Source organism: Cydia fagiglandana, chromosome 16, assembly GCF_963556715.1.
Source record: "Cydia fagiglandana chromosome 16, ilCydFagi1.1, whole genome shotgun sequence".
Lineage (NCBI taxonomy): Eukaryota > Metazoa > Arthropoda > Insecta > Lepidoptera > Tortricidae > Cydia > Cydia fagiglandana.
Window position 1 is genome coordinate 4,169,373 of NC_085947.1, and position 13,794 is coordinate 4,183,166.

The following is a 13,794-nucleotide window of genomic DNA, read 5'->3' on the forward strand; positions in this document are numbered from 1 at the left end:
CCTCTTGTAGAATATCAAATAACTGATGAGGGCAATGTATCTCGTACGATATTATTGATTGGCGACATTTTATTTAGTTTTCGGCGAACATTTGCTAAGTAGGTAGTACTATTAGCCATCTAGGAAAATAAGTACAAAATATGTCCAAATAATTGAGAATATCAATTCAAAGCATAAAAAGATATAAGCATCTGCACTGATAGGAAAACAGTAGGTATCTAAATCTAACTAAGGTCTTTTCGTACGCCGCCGCTGTGAGTAGGTAGGTATTTATCGCAACGCACGAAGTTACGCGCGACATAGGTACCTACATATGCGACGTTATCTATGAAAAGGGACCTTATTGTCGATGGCGCTTCCGCCATTATCAACGATGTTCTGATATAAATACCACGCCGCGCGACATGTGCGTCGTAAGCGCCATAGACAATAAGGTCCCTTTTCATAGATAATGCCACAATTAGAATTAGAACTTACTCGTTACTTTGAATGTCAGTGGTTGATGAAATCGGAGATTCCATTTCCATATTTTGCAGTCTGTAAATAAAGATAAATTGTAGTAGTGTATCGTGTTACGTAGGTAGGGCTAAAAAGCACAAGTCTAATAATTATATTCACTCGATGTAGTCTAAAGATGTAGTATCATGTTCGGCTGTGAAATTATCCAATTTTCTTCTTTTCCTAGAAAGACAAAAAAGTAAAAAGTTTAGACGCATGACAAATCACGAGCTGAGGTTCGAACCCTCGATAGGTGGATGGATTGCTAAAAGAACGCTTTATGCGTCTAATTGTGTGCGTTACGTGTATCACTGTGTGCTCGTATTTATAGGAAGGCCCACTACACCGCAACCGCGTAACTACGACTCACGGAGACGCACACATACTTATAGTTCGTTTTTTTTAGCATTAGAAAGAACTTGAAAGAAGGTAAGCGATCTTGACATGTCTTTTAATTGAAAAACGCTTTATAAAAATCTATAACTATTACTTATGAAAGCAGACGAATATAAATGATCGTATTAGATTCATAATTGTTACAAATTTGCCGTAACTTATTTTTAAAATGTGTTTTTCAATTAAAAGACACGTCAAGATTGTTTACCTAATTTCGAATGCTAAAAAAAACGAAGTATAGACGGCAATGTTTTCTGTCTTTGCCGTGTGCGGCGCTAGTGCCGCGTGGTGTAAACGTCGCGAATCGCAATATCCTTTTAAGCTATTTAGATGATGAATTGATGACAATGTTTAACCGGTAGATGGAGCGATTATTAAATTTTAGAATGTTTTAAGTTATATGGATTACTAATTAGTACGATCGAGTATATATTAAATTAAGTAATAATTACTTATTTCACTGTGTAATAAATATACATTTTTACTTACGTTAGTTCCATTGTTTGTTGGAATCTTCCGAGTTGTCTTTTTCGAGATGTCTTCTTTTTATTCAATTGCTTGTTACCCATTATAACTTAAAGGTTTTGGTGCACACGGTATATCACTAGGACACACAACACAGCACAGTTTTTATAAGTAAATCTTATATTTGTTTTGGGGACACGTAGTACAAGTCCGTCTGGCACGAGCGCTCAGCCATCACTGTCTCATTTCGAAAGACAGACGGAGATAGAGCATGCAGGCCGAAGTCGATATTTTTTTACGATAGAATTAGTTGATGATTATTTATTTTAAAAATATTGCCTCTAATTATCGTTTTTCTAAAGCTGTCAAATTATTGTTATAGTTATGATTGATTTTTCTCCTTTTTTTGTTTCATAGTGTCACATAGTAAAGAAACAAGTAAAGTTGGAGTATAAATTCGAATTGGAGGTTACTTTGGGATTAAATTGTATCGAGCGAAGTGTTATGAATCGTGTATCGAAAGCTGTGTTATTAAAGATAATATAATCAAGAATTATATATATTTTTCCCAGGTCTACAAATATCAACGTTTCTTAGAAAAATAGGATCATAATTGGGGTATTTTTACATTTCTGGCTCAGGGAACGGCCTTAAATGTACAGCGAATAAAATAATTTAAATAAATTTTCGGTTACTGATGAAGTTAAAGTGACGTCACAAAGTTTGTGTCTCCCCCCTCCCCCATGTCACAATATGTCACATTTTCTTGACCCCTCCCTCCCCCTAAACGTGTGATGTAATTAATGGATGACCCCTAGTAGCTAGCAGCACAGAGGCAAATGGCAACAACAGTTTCTATGACCATCGTGGCGGGCATCCGCGGTTTAAATGATGTGCACATGGTGTGCTCTCGTCGACAGCTTCTGGCCCGAGACTCTCGGCGAGAGGCTCTCGCCGAGCGAGTACAGCCGGCATTAGCATTAAAAAGTTAGGTATACAAAAATGTTTATATCATCTGCAGTAATAAAGTGGTTCAAATGCGGACTTATCAGGCAAGGACATTTGTACGCTCGAGTATATTGAATAAAACATGAGTGTGTGCTTTTAAAGTGTACAGTAACAGCAAACAAGACAGTTAAAAAAAACGGACTAGCCCACCGAGGGTTCTGTACAGATTTAACTATTTTTTTTCTGTACAGATTTAACTATTTTTTTTTACAAATTTGCAGTTTTCCCTGTGACAAAATTACTTGTCAAATTTAATAGTTCTAGGTCAACAGGAAGTACCCTATCAATTTTGATTCCCTTGAGATTATCGAAATTTCTGTCGGGACTGTGACCTAAGTATGTGGTTTTAATTTCAACTCGATACCTCCACGCGTTCCCGAGATAAAGGGTCTTGCTTGACAGACAGATGGACGGACGGACGGACGGACAACAAAGTGATCCTATAAGGGTTTCGCTTTTTCCTTTTGAGGTACGGAACCCTAAAAACATTTCAGTGTAAAATCCCTGTTGGCCCTATTGCACTTTTGCGCCATTTAGTTTTTAAAACGATAACAATCGAAATGTTTGACTCTCAAACGAACAGATAATGCATAAACCATGAGAGCTAAGTGATTGGATTAACCCTCCTTCATTCAGTGAACGAATGAATGAATTAATTAATGAACTACCAGTTCACAGGCCGGAGAGTACGTAGCTTTGTTTTAGAGTTGGTGTCTCAAATCTGTTGTGTTAAGTAGGCACAAAGAGAATAGATAGTATAGAGGGGTCCTGTCATAGTAAATTTTGTAGTCACTGTAAATTTACTGTCATCTATCGACACACGACTAAAACTCAAAATAAACACGTATAAAATTATCAAAAATTTTTTTTTGTTAAAACATAATTAAATAACTAACCTACAAAACTTAAAAACTAAATCTAAAAATAAATAAAACTAATCTAAAAATAAATAATTACAAACTATCCTGCGGAATGGTGCCGTAGATGCTGGCAGCATTTCCCCGCTGTATCGCAATACTTATTCTTTGTGCGAGGAAGCTGCCAGCTCTACGATCACCAGTGGCGTCTGCTATCCAAAAAAAATATATGTACATATATATATATTATATATGGATAAATGATTTTATTATTTTTAAGTATATTGTTTTGACCCATGCTCATTCACATATGTAAGTGTTAAAATTGTGAAATATGAAACGGTGTCGTCACGCCATCTAGCCGAGCATAGGCCAAAGGTGTGTGCGCCATCTATGCGAGAATGACTATCTCTTGATTTTCGAGGCACGTTTTTTCCGTAGACTTTATTCATCTTATACGAAGTTACATAGGTATGTCTTTGGTAGGCCGTTATATAATTGTCTGTTATTAAAACTGGACACTATCAAATTCATGTATTGAATAATACTTGTAAATGTCTGTAGAAAAATCACGTGTATTGAATGGTACTGATACCACTATTATCAAAACGATAAATTGATTTTAACCTTAATACAACGGCTTTAAGTCGCTTTTGAACTGTCCAACTAAATATCAAACAATTTCTATGTTATAAGGGATTTCACTAGAATTTGTTGTGTTTATGCAATTATTTATTGTCTTTACAGCGGAACGTCTATCCCCGACTTTATTTATTTTGGCATCGGTGGAACTCTCTTGTCTATGATTTTAAACGAATATTTGTTATTGCATTTGCGATCAAAACGGTAAAATAAATTTTCATGGCTAATATAGCGTCTTGGTCTCAGGAAACCCTTGTACCGGGATAGTTCACGAGCGGAAATTGAGGAGATTCTTGGTCTGGTGCCGGCCAGCGCCATCTTGTTTTGTTACTCGTATATGGATCATTTGTTATCTGCAATAAAGAATTGAATATGAATATAAAGACTGCGGATAAGTGGTACCAACTGCCGTATTCGAACTTCAAGATATTCACAAGAGACGACACGTACTAGATCCATTCTAGATACGTTATAGTTTAGATAGAGTAAGATATCTATTAGATGTGAATTGGATCTCTAAGTCATATCCTGTGGAAATCGTTCAAGAGTATCTCCAGAATCGCAAAATGTCAAATTTGACAGGTTAGATCTTAAACATATCGTTATCGTATCTTGGTGATGTCTAAAAGATATCTAATAGATGTCTATTTCAAAATCCGAATCGGGCCCCAAGGCTTGCTCTAGCTTGGTCACCAAGCGTGGCAGCCATTTTGATAACTATATTTTGATAATATAAACTTCTTTCATAGAAGTTTGATTTAAAATAATAAATAGCTTGGTTTAAGTGTAGTCCCTAGAGGATATAACCAAACGGAGACGCCATGTCTGTAATTTTCGGTACGAAATAAGCCTGCCGATTTTTGCGGGGGAGGGGCACGTCAAATGTACTCGTAACGTAAAATCATTTTTAAGAAAAAAAAACCGACTTCCATGGGGATCGATGAAAGATTATTGTAGATGGTACACTATGTAGAAAAGGAGGTAAAACCAACCACTTTTCTACTAGCATTTCGCTTCTGTATAATGGCTCCTCTACAGGATGGGCCAACGCCGGCCACTCTAAGGGACGCAGCCATGCGGTAGAATGAGATAGCAATATCACTTGCTCCCTCTAACGCATAAATGCGTCCCTTGGAGTGGCCGGCGTTGGCCCATCGTGAAGAGGAGCCATGAGGGTCGTAGTTCTAGCCTAACCTAACCTACTCCTCAGATAGCAGTTCGGTTCTGTGCGGATCGCAGTTCGAACCTAATCAAACCCACTTTTCAAGTAGCATTTCGTTTCTGTAAGGCTCGCAGTTCTAACCTAACCTAATCCTTGTTCGGTTCTGTGAGGATCGCAGTTCAAACCTAACCTAACCCACTTAATGGCGCATGCCGTGCGGTGTACGGGGGTTTAAGCGGGAGGGGCTAGTAAGATTGGCATCATCGTACTTTATACCTACATAAATTTTATGATAGGTAATCATAGTTGTTTATTTAGTTAAGGTAGTATCATAGTGGTTTTCTGGGTCAAGGTCCGGGTCCGAGTCCGGGTCCGAGTCCGGGTCCGGGTCCGAGTCCGGGTCCGAGTCCGGGTCCGTGTCCGGGTCCGAGACCGGGTCCGAGTCCGGATCCGAGTCCGGGTCCGAGTCCGGTTCCGAGTCCGGGTCCGAATCCGGATCCGAGTCCAGGTCCGAACCGGATCCGGGTATGAGTCCGAGTCCGGGTCCCAGTCCAAGTCAAAATCGAAATTCGTTATCACCAAACGTGTACCATGTGTCATTGAAGAGTTCTGTTCTGGTCATCATCAGCAGTTCCACTTCATCAAATGCGACAGTTTTTAATGTAAATGCTTGATTTTATGATGAAAATACAAAAAAATCTATACGTATGCCTTTAATATTTGAGGAGTTCCCTCGATTCCTTATGGATCCCATCATCAGAACTCGAGCTTGACAAAAATGTGGCTTAAAAACTTAACTTGCTTAACGAACATAACGAAAAGGAAAAATCGCCAAACGTGAACTATGCGTCGTTTAAGAGTTCTGTTCTGATCATCATCAGCAGTTCCATTTCATCAAATGCAACAGTTTTTAATGAAAATGCTTGATTTTTTATGTAAATACAAAAATCTCTATACGCATGCCTTTAAGATTTGAGGAGTTCCCTTGATTCCTCATGGATCCCATCATCAGAACTCGAACTTGACAAAAATGTGGCTTAAAAACTTAACTTGCTTAACAAACATAACGACGAGGACAAATCGCCAACCGTGAACTATGCGTCGTTGAAGAGTTCTGTTCTGATCATCATCAGCAGTTCCACTTCATCAAATGCAACAGTTTTTAATGAAAATGCTTGATTTTCTGATGTAAATACAAAAATCTCTATACGCATGCCTTTAAGATTTGAGGAGTTCCCTTGATTCCTCATGGATCCCATCATCAGAACTCGAGCTTGACAAAAATGTGGCTTAAAAACTTAACTTGCTTAACAAACATAACTAAGAGGACATATCGCCAACCGTGAACTATGCGTCGTTAAAGAGTTCCGTTCTGATCATCATCAGCAGTTTCACTTCATCAAATGTCACTTTTTTGGGTGTATATGCTTGATTTGTTGATAAAAACCCAAAAAGCACTATATGTATGCCTTTAAGATTTGAGGAGTTCCCTCGATTCCTCATGGATCCCATCATCAGAACTGGGTTTTGACAAAAACGGGACCAATCTGTATGCATATACATTCAATCAAAAAAAGAATTTTCAAAATCGATCTAGTAATGACGGAGATATGGAGTAACAAACATAAAAAAAAAAAAAAAAATAAAAAAAAAACATACAACCGAATTGATAACCTCCTTCTTTGAGATTTGGAAGTCGGTTAAATAGCCATGTAAGATAAACGTCAGTCCATACAATGTGTATGACCATTGGCCGCCTATTTTTTCGCCAAACTAAACCAGCGGTCGGCAACCTTTTAGCAGCCAAGAGCCACATAGTAGTTACCGAAGTTGACGCGGGCCGCACTTTGGTATTATTTGTGATTTAGCAGACATTGCCGTTTGTCAATATTACATAGTTACAAAATAGCCAGGAGGCTCGCGGGCCGCTTGTTGCCGACCGCTGCTCTAAGCTGTAGTCCCATTAGTCTAGCTAGACAGGTAAATGGCTAGCGAGTTTCGCCATTTGTTACCTAAATGTCCTAAACGCTGAATCGAGACAAAACATATATTCGCACAAACCGAGCTGCTAAGTTCGTGCACTCAATGTTGCTAACATAGCGATGAAAACATTGAAAACTATAGTGTAGGGTTAGCACAACAAAAACTTACTAATTATTAGTATTTATCAAACATATGGCAGAAACTATATCTCAACGGTGGAACCGCTCACTAAGCACCATACTGGGCTGGCTGAGATGCACGGCCCTATTCGAACTTTAAGATACGTTAGATATTTCGGCTAGATACGATATGGATTAGATATGTCAGTGTCAAAGGTGACGTTTCTTCAAACAAACATGTCGCTTTTGACACTGACATATCTAATTCATATCGTATCTAGCCGTAATATTTGACGTATCTTAAAGTTCGAATCGCTTGTGGCCTTGCGCGAGCGCTGGTGGCCTAGCGGTAAGAGCGTGCGACTTGCAATCCGGAGGTCGCGGGTTCAAACCCCGGCTCGTACCAATGAGTTTTTCGGAACTTATGTACGAAATATCATTTGATATTTACCAGTCGCTTTTCGGTGAAGGAAAACATCGTGAGGAAACCTGCATACAGCTGCGAAGAAATTCAAAGGTGTATGTGAAGTCCCCAATCCGCATTGGGCTAGCGTGGGGACTATAGCCCAAGCCCTCTCGCGCTCGAGAGGAGGCCTGTGCCCAGCAGTGGGACGTATATAGGCTGAGATGATGATGATGAAAGTTCGAATCGGGCAGGCAGTATCGCCGTTATACGCGCCACCAGCATGTGCATACGAGGCACACGCCACCGCTTTAAGTCCACTGCCAGGTGGCTTGGGTTCGACGACGGAGCCGCCCATCCACACTGAAACCCCTTTTCTACCTTACCTTACCTATTAATTAACCTATGTATTAACGGATCTACCTCTTTGCCTATGTATTATGATTGTTAAAATAAGGTTTAATTAAAGGCACGGAAGAAAGAATGAGCGCGCCGTGATTAAAGGTGATTCCGGTATAAATGAATGATAAGGATGAAATAGCAAGACACTTTCGTACCTTTCCGTGAAAATATGTAGGATGGAAAATATTCATGTACTATGTCTGTAAGTAAGTAGTGTGAATAGGTACTTAAAAAACAGAAATTAAAACACTGGGATAATAAAATAAGTTTACTTATTCTTAACAGTAACAACCCTATCCCACGCTGTCCACTTGTATAACAAATTGCAGTTTCAGTTTGTACTTTATTGAATCCGAAATTTATAGAGACTGAGCTCCTAAAATGTCTCTAAATTGCAATTTCATTGTTGTTTTGTATAATGACAAGAAGTTCAGTAGAATTTTGCAAACGCTTTTACTCTGCTTTTATTACATGCGTAGGTACGTTACGTACTCGGTACCTAATCCTGATTGAAGAAACCTGATCAAAAGCTATTTTAACCGTTTTAGTTAAAGACGAAAACCTCTTGTATATGTCGGCGGCCGATCGTAAGATCAGGTATATCGTGAAATTCCTAGGCATATAGTGAAACGTGAAAATCTTTGACTCGTTCCCTGAGTCGACGGAGCCCCGAGCGGGGTTCCTATTTCCGGGCAGTTTGCCCTTCGGGCATCTAAGCAACCTTACCTAACGAACCTATCTTACCTATACATTGGTTTAATGTGACTATCCTCAAAACAATACAAAGGAACATTACGATCTGCCTGATCTTACGATCGGCCGCCGACATATACAAAATGCATAAATATTTCACTAATCACGTTAATTAATAAGTAAATATTAAATAGATTTGACTTTCGTGTGAAACGTAAATAAATAACTGTGACAGCCACTCCTGTTGCTTTGCGTGTCCGCGAATGAATTAGGTTTTAATTTTAATAGATTCATTTAAGTAATCAAAAGTTAGGAGTGCTTGATTTTGAATGTGACCATTTATTTGCTAAAGTTCTTTTCAAAAATACTCTACATACCTACCTTAATAATTCTGAAAAAAATGCTAGTAACTAAAATGTATTTCTTCATTGGCCTTAAATATGTATAGAGATACAATATCCTATTACAACTTTTAGGGTATAAACTTCTTGAATTTATTATGGTTTTATCTGTCAAATACTCGTCAAATATTTTATCAAATTCGTACATCGATAGAAATATTCATAATTCATTTAATAAAAATACCTTTAGTTTGAAAATTATGAATCCACAAGGATATTTTTTATTATTTCGTTTGCCTTGTACCATTTCATGAAGCATGCATTACCTACAACGTGTGCAAACTTAAAATGGCCGCAGCACGGCTGGAATAGGTTTTAATAAAATCCTAAAACGACATTTTCAGCGGCACACGTTGCATTTATATAGTGCAGTGTTATGAAAAGCCTGCTTAAAGTATACAATAATACTATTGCAGTTTCTCGGCGACCCGCGTAGTTTGTACAATATTGTGTTTATGAGATTTGCTCGTTTCCCTAATAGCATTTTCTTGTAGGGATTTTGTTGGGCCTTTGTTTACGTATTAGTTGGGCAACCGTTATATTTGGCCGTACGATTTGCTGGAGGGCCCTCGACAAAGGCCCTCCCGAAGATTCCCAACAGAGGGCCATAAGAGTAATTTTTTCGTTGGGCCTATTTAAATTAATCATACAATTATTCAACGTTGGTGGTTTTGGTTGGGCCGTGGATGGGCCTGTACACATTTGTTTGAAGGTTGGTTAATTGTTACATTTGGCCGTACGATTTGCTGGAGAGCCCTCGACAAAGGCCCTCCCGAAGATTCCCAACAGAGGGCCATTAGAGTAATTTTTTCGTTGGGCCTATTTAAATAAATCATACAATTATTCAACGGTGGTGGTTTTGGTTGGGCCGTGGTTGGGCCTATACACATTTGTTTGATGGTTGGTTAATTGTTACATTTGGCCGTATGGCTTGCTGTAGGGCCAACTGCAAAAAAATAAAAAAGGGCATTTTTTTCGTTGTGCTTCTGTTTGCAAATTCAACAATTACCCAACGGCAGGTCAGGTAGGTCGGTAGGTAGTCGTGCACCAGGTTGAAGGCCCAACACAGCTTGTCCCACAAAGGGCCAACATTGTAACTTTAACGTTGGGCCTTGTGTAGGATTCTTACAATACTACCGTAGGTAAATAGTTGTGTAATTTATAGTGTGCCTACAGTCTATTATGTAATGGGCTTTTGTTTACGAGTCCTACAGTTACCCTACGTTAAGTGGTTGTGTAATACGACGTTGGGCCTTTGCTGATAAATATTACAATTACACTACGGTAGGCATTGGTTGTATCCACATGAAGGCCCTAGGCAGCAGTTGTTGTTAATCTTCTCTCTATCGTTCCATTTTTAGTATATGTACTGCCGAAGCAAGTACACTTACTATACACTCTAATTTGTATATATACTAACCGCACTTCGAAACTTCGTAAGCGAGATTTATGTTTTTTGAGATTTAAATTGAGAAAATGTTGGTAAAATACAATTTTTTAAATTTATGTGTAAATTGTTTAGTTAAAGCTATTAGATTTATAAGTTACTTTTAAAAAATATTATGATTATATCCGGAATGATCGAGAAAATAACTATAACTTCGATGTTTGGAGACAGTAACGCCATCTAGTGACGCCACAAGCAAACTCAACTGGTATTGTTGGGCATCAGTACCACAGCCAATGTTGGTAAATGCGATATTTGTGCTCACTGGGCCAACGAATGTTATCGTTGTTTAGCCAACGTTACCAAAATACACAAAGGCCCATTGTTGGGCATCAATGCTACAGCCAATGTTGGTAAATGCAATATTTGTCGTCATTGGGCCATCGGATGATATCGTTGACTAGCCAACGTTACCAAAATAAACAAAGGCCCATTGTTGGGCATCAATGCTACAGCCAATGTTGGTAAATGCGATATTTGTCGTCATTGGGCCATCGTATGATATCGTTGATTAGCCAACGTTACCAAATTAAACAAAGGCCCATTGTTGGGCATCAGTGCCACAGCCAATGTTGGTAAATGCGATTTTTGTCATCATTGGGCCATTGGATGATATCGTTGATTAGCCAACGTTACCAAAATAAACAAAGGCCCATTGTTGGGCATCAGTGCCACAGCCAATGTTGGTAAATGCGATATTTGTCATCATTGGGCCATCGGATGATATCGTTGATTAGCCAACGTTACCAAAATACACAAAGGCCCATTGTTGGGCATCAGTGCCACAGCTAATGTTGGTAAATGCGATATTTGTCGTCATTGGGCCATCGTATGATATCGTTGATTAGCCAACGTTACCAAAATAAACAAAGGCCCATTGTTGGGCATCAATGCTACAGCCAATGTTGGTAAATGCGATATTTGTCGTCATTGGGCCATCGTATGATATCGTTGATTAGCCAACGTTACCAAATTAAACAAAGGCCCATTGTTGGGCATCAGTGCCACAGCCAATGTTGGTAAATGCGATTTTTGTCATCATTGGGCCATCGGATGATATCGTTGATTAGCCAACGTTACCAAAATACACAAAGGCCCATTGTTGGGCATCAGTGCCACAGCTAATGTTGGTAAATGCGATTTTTGTCATCATTGGGCCATCGGATGATATCGTTGATTAGCCAACGTTACCAAAATAAACAAAGGCCCATTGTTGGGCATCAGTGCCACAGCCAATGTTGGTAAATGCGATATTTGTCATCATTGGGCCATCGGATGATATCGTTGATTAGCCAACGTTACCAAAATACACAAAGGCCCATTGTTGGGCATCAATGCTACAGCCAATGTTGGTAAATGCAATATTTGTCGTCATTGGGCCATCGGATGATATCGTTGACTAGCCAACGTTACCAAAATAAACAAAGGCCCATTGTTGGGCATCAATGCTACAGCCAATGTTGGTAAATGCGATATTTGTCGTCATTGGGCCATCGTATGATATCGTTGATTAGCCAACGTTACCAAAATAAACAAAGGCCCATTGTTGGGCATCAGTGCCACAGCCAATGTTGGTAAATGCGATTTTTGTCATCATTGGGCCATCGGATGATATCGTTGACTAGCCAACGTTACCAAAATAAACAAAGGCCCATTGTTGGGCATCAGTGCCACAGCCAATGTTGGTAAATGCGATTTTTGTCATCATTGGGCCATCGGATGATATCGTCGATTAGCCAACGTTACCAAAATAAACAAAGGCCCATTGTTGGGCATCAGTGCCACACCCAATGTTGGTAAATGCGATATTTGTCATCATTGGGCCATCGGATGATATCGTTGATTAGCCAACGTTACCAAAATAAACAAAGGCCCATTGTTGGGCATCCGTGCCACAGCCAATGTTGGTAAATGCGGTATTCGTCACCATTGGGCCAACGAATGTTATCGTTGTTTAGCGAACGGTAGCAAAATACACAAAGGCCCATTGTTGGGCATCACTGCCACTGCCAATGTTGGTAAATGCGATATATGTCATCATTGGGCCAACCAATATTATCGTTGTTTAGCCAACGGTACCAAAATACACAAAGGCCCATTGTTGGGCATCTGTGCCACAGCGAATGTTGGTAAATGCGATGGTGGGCCAATACAAAATTAATGTTGGCTACGGAACGAACCTCATCCCAACGTTTTCCCGACCGTTGGCACCGTGGGCCCCAACGAAAATGCTACTAGGGTTGTGCCTCTTGGGTTTCAGTAAATAGGCTTTACCGGTCTGATTCGAACCTTAGATACCTACGCCAAACACTTGCTAAAGATACGACATAATATGGATCGGATATTTGTTTGGAGTATCAAAAGTGACATTTCTTCAACCAAAAAAACATACAACCGAATTGATAACCTCCTAATTTTAGATTTGGAAGTCGGTTAAAAACACACTGATCACTGAAACATACAGATCGGTATCGTATCGCTGCGATGTAATCTTATAAGCATGGTTCGAATTGGGCCGTTCGTACTGAGTTCAGACAGTTCAGACCGCTACAGCGTTGAGTAGTTTCAGAGCTTGAATAAGATATGAGGTGATAACAAGCGATCTTCACTTACTAGTCGAGGTGAGGCAACTCAAATAACGTCTCATATTTACGAGTATACACAATTACACAGCTCATGACGCGTCAGATGCCTTTTAATCTTTGGAATAAAACGTAGCATCAAATTCAATATGAGATCAGAATGAGTGAGGGAGAGTGTCACAGTTCGGAGTTCCAAATTTTCAGGTTCTTATGAAATACTAGGTTGTTTAATAATTATAAAGTGTCTTATAATTTCATAAAATATTTAAATACTTACTAGTTTTTTTATGTACCTAATACTTACTTACAAACCATAGTAGCGGATGGCGCTGGGCCTAACATACGGCGTTGCATGAACAAGAGATTTAAACTTAAAGAATTATTAACCTCAAACGTCGCAGACGCTTAAACTTGAAGGTTGCCGGGTTATAAGAACACGGAAATATAGACGCCGGCAAGGAATTCCATATCTTCATATTATGTCTTTATATTTGGAATACGACCACAAAAATGGTTGATTTGGTAGTTAACAACAACTTGCTATTGTATAGCATCGTATAACGCAATCCCTGCTACGCTTGAAGTGTCGCTTTAGCGAAAAACACAACGAAACGAAAACATGCCTAGCGAGTGTTACTGGATGTGATTCTGTGTGTCTAAAGCAGTGGTTCCTAAAGGCTCCTCTTCACGTTGGGCCAACGCCAACGCCAACGAGGGACGCAGCCATGCGGTAGAA

The 13,794-nt window shown here is 39.3% G+C and overlaps 1 protein-coding gene and 1 long non-coding RNA gene across 2 annotated transcripts in view; one reads left to right on the forward strand and one right to left on the reverse strand.

The window, feature by feature from the left end:
* LOC134671780 (transient receptor potential cation channel trpm) overlaps positions 1-13,794 on the forward strand; it is a 410,982-nt gene that overhangs the window by 91,130 nt on the left and 306,058 nt on the right. The gene's annotated exons all lie outside the window — the stretch shown is intronic.
* On the reverse strand, positions 454-1,548 carry LOC134671796 (uncharacterized). Its single transcript, XR_010099273.1, has 3 exons — positions 1,384-1,548; positions 619-681; positions 454-537 (listed from the first exon to the last, which is right to left on the reverse strand). It is a non-coding gene; the product is annotated as an uncharacterized LOC134671796 (long non-coding RNA).